This window comes from Pituophis catenifer, unplaced genomic scaffold (genome assembly GCF_029215685.1).
Source record: "Pituophis catenifer annectens isolate HBS135680 unplaced genomic scaffold, rPitCat1.0.hap2 SCAF_2, whole genome shotgun sequence".
NCBI classification, from domain to species: Eukaryota; Metazoa; Chordata; class Lepidosauria; order Squamata; family Colubridae; genus Pituophis; species Pituophis catenifer.
This window is the reverse complement of record NW_027256882.1, coordinates 28,362,032-28,365,347: the sequence shown is the minus strand read 5'-3', so window position 1 is coordinate 28,365,347 and position 3,316 is coordinate 28,362,032. Positions and strand designations below refer to the sequence as shown.

At 41.6% G+C, this 3,316-nt stretch overlaps 1 pseudogene; it reads right to left on the bottom strand.

Moving 5' to 3' along the window:
- Positions 1–3,316, bottom strand: part of LOC139310043 (zinc finger protein 850-like) — a 218,579-nt pseudogene that overhangs the window by 98,325 nt on the left and 116,938 nt on the right.

Sequence of the window (3,316 nt, the reverse complement as noted above, 5' to 3'; positions counted from 1 at the left end):
AATGGGAAATCATGATTGTAAAAGTGAAATGAGTAATAATTGGAATATTTGTCTTTGTATTTTTGAAATCTAGACGATAAGTTTTTCTTTTTTTCTTTTTTTTAGAAATATGAATAAGTATAAACTGTAACAATTGAAATACCTTTAATGATATATGTTGGTGAAAGTAAAAAGGATTAAGTTTTAGCTTGGATAACATTGTTCTATTTTTCATTTAACAGCATTTTCACATATAATTTTAGCTAAAAAATGGAGCTTTAATTCCAGAAGTCCATTCTTTAAACTTGGACTTCTGGAATTAAAAGTCTCTGGATTAAATGGTACTCCAGACAAAAGATGGAGAAGAGTATCTTGCTTTTAGACATGATAATAGCTGTCTAGAAAGGTGAGTTATGAGCTATTTTTACATCATCAGACCTCAACTATGAGAGACAAAATGAGAAAACAAATCCAGACAATCACATTGTCTGATTTGGAAATAATTTATTTGCAAATTATGGTGGAAAATAAGTATTTGGTCACCTACAAACAAGCAAGATTTCTGGCTCTCACAGACCTGTAACTTTTTGTTTAAGAGGCTCCTCTGTCCTCCACTCAATACCTGTATTAATGGCACCTGTTTGAACTTGTTATCATTATAAAAGAAATCTGTCCACAACCTCAAACAGTCACACTTCAAACTCCACTATGGTGAAGACCAAAGAGCTGTCGAAGGGCACCAGAAACAAAATTGTAGACCTGCACCAGGCTGGGAAGACTGAATCTGCAATAGGCAAGCAGGTTGGTGTGAAGAAATCAACTGTGGGAGCAATAATTAGAAAATGGAAGACATACAAGACCACTGATAATCTCCCTCGATCTGGGGCTCCACGCAAGATCTCACCCCGTGGGGTCAAAATGATCACAAGAACGGTGAGCAAACATCCCAGAACCACATGGGGAGACCTAGTGAATGACCTGCAGAGAGCTGGGATCAACGTAACAAAGGCTACCATCAGTAACACACTACACCGCCAGGGACTCAGATCCTGCAGTGCTAGACGTGTCCCCCTGCTTAAGACAGTACATGCCTGGGCCCATCTGAAGTTTGCTAGAGAGCATTTGGATGATCCAGAAGAGGAGTGGGAGAATGTCATATGGTCAGATGAAACCAAAGTAGAACTGTTTGATAGGAACACAACTCATCATGTTTGGAGGAAAGAGAATGCTGAGTTGCATCCAAAGAACACCATACCTACTGTGAAGCATGGGGGTGGCAATATCATGCTTTGGGGCTGTTTCTCTGCAAAGGGACCAGAACGACTGATCCGTGCACAGGAAAGAATGAATGGGGCCATGTATCGTGAGATTTTGAGTGCAAACCTCCTTCCATCAGCAAGGGCATTGAAGATGAAACGTGGCTGAGTCTTTCAGCATGACAATGATCCAAAACACACCGCCCGGGCAATGAAGGAGTGGCTTCGTAAGAAGCATTTCAAGGTCCTGGAGTGGCCTAGCCAGTCTCCAGATCTCAACCCCATAGAAAACCTTTGGAGGGAGTTGAAAGTCCGTGTTGCCAAGCGACAGCCCCAAAACATCACTGCTCTAGAGGAGATCTGCATGAAGGAATGGGCCAACATACCAGCAACAGTGTGTGCCAACCTTGTGAAGACTTACAGAAAACGTTTGACCTCTGTCATTGCCTACAAAGGATATATAACAAAGTATTGAGATGAACGTTTGATATTGACCAAATACTTATTTTCCACCATAATTTGCAAATAAATTCTTTCCAAATCAGACAATGTGATTGTCTGGATTTGTTTTCTCATTTTGTCTCTCATAGTTGAGGTCTACCTATGATGTCAATTACAGGCCTCTCTCATCTTATTAAGTGGGAGAACTTGCACAATTGGTGGCTGACTAAATACTTTTTTGCCCCACTATTTTACTGTTACTGTCTTCCTTAGTGGGTCATGCAAACCGCTATTCTGAACAATGCTATTTATAGGGGTTGGGGGTGGGGGCAGTGGTGGGTTGCCCCAGTTCTATAGAATCGGTAGTAAAACCGGCAGGAGGCCCCACCCACCGACCCCGACATCACCAAAACGCTTCTGTGCATGTGCAGAAGAGTGCGTGCATGCGTGAGCGAAGTGAGCATTCGAGGCCCCACTGCAAACCGGTAGTAAAGGTAAGTAGAACCCACCCCTGGGTGGGGGGCACTGAGGATGAGTTTGTAGTACTAAGGGGGCGGTGGACTGAAAAAGTTTGGGAACCTCTGACCTAAAGTGATGAGTGTAAAGGCTTGAATTTTAAGTCCAGCTGAGAAATTGACTCTTCAATTTGACCAGAAAGAATTTGCTTGATTGTTTTTGTCATCAAGCATGTCATAGTCTTAGATGGGAAGGAGGAAAGAAAAAATTGGAACATGTTAGTTCGATAATGGCTAACTGGCTGGCCATCAGCAGCAGAAGTTGCTGGGTATTTATTTCTGCAGAAATTGTGCAATTCTGCAAAAATCATTTTAGGAGTGTTTTCTGCATTTTTATCATAATAAATGATAGAAATGCCACATGCAGAGAACCAGCCTTTTTCTCCCTGGGTATCCTCGAGATTTTCCACCCCAGAATTTCCCAGGCAGCATCTCTTCGGGAAAAGAGCACTCAGGCTGTAGTTAGAGATTGTGGGTCCCCATGGAAGGAGAAAACAAGAGGAAAGAGAAATAGTTTATCTTTTCCTAACAATTCATTGCACCAAGCATGTCTGCTCAGGTGGTGAATGAGACACACAAGTGGAAGAAACCAGATGAATAACAAATATATTGGGGGAGTTTGGGGCAGTGACAAAAGCAGTGTAAAATTTCAGATGCAAAGGCTACTCTGCCTTGCATGTGACCTTCATGGAGAAGAGTTGTACGAATAATGAGTTGAGAAAAAGGATTGTGTTTTTGACTACAGGATCTCCAGGTTCATTCGCAACTCCTGTTGTGAGCTTGGAGGTTCCTCCTTGTTAGTCTTTGATGGCTGGGAGGTGTGAGCAGAACCAAGGGATTGATACTTTTGTGTTTCCCCCCTTGGTAGGGAAATGTGAGGAAAAAAATTGTACAGTAGATGTTTCATTTCTAAAACAGCATTGCATAAGACTCGTGAATAGATTTTGAGGGGGGGAAAGGAAAGTGTCAGCATTTCTGTAAACATTGGGACAATGTAATGCAAAGCTCTCTTCCCAACACCTGGGAGATCTTTCCTGTTCTTTCACTTCTCTCCCAGGACTCCTTAATTTCTTTCAAAAATTCTTTCAATTAAAGGGGAACATTATTTGTAGCATTATTTTTAGA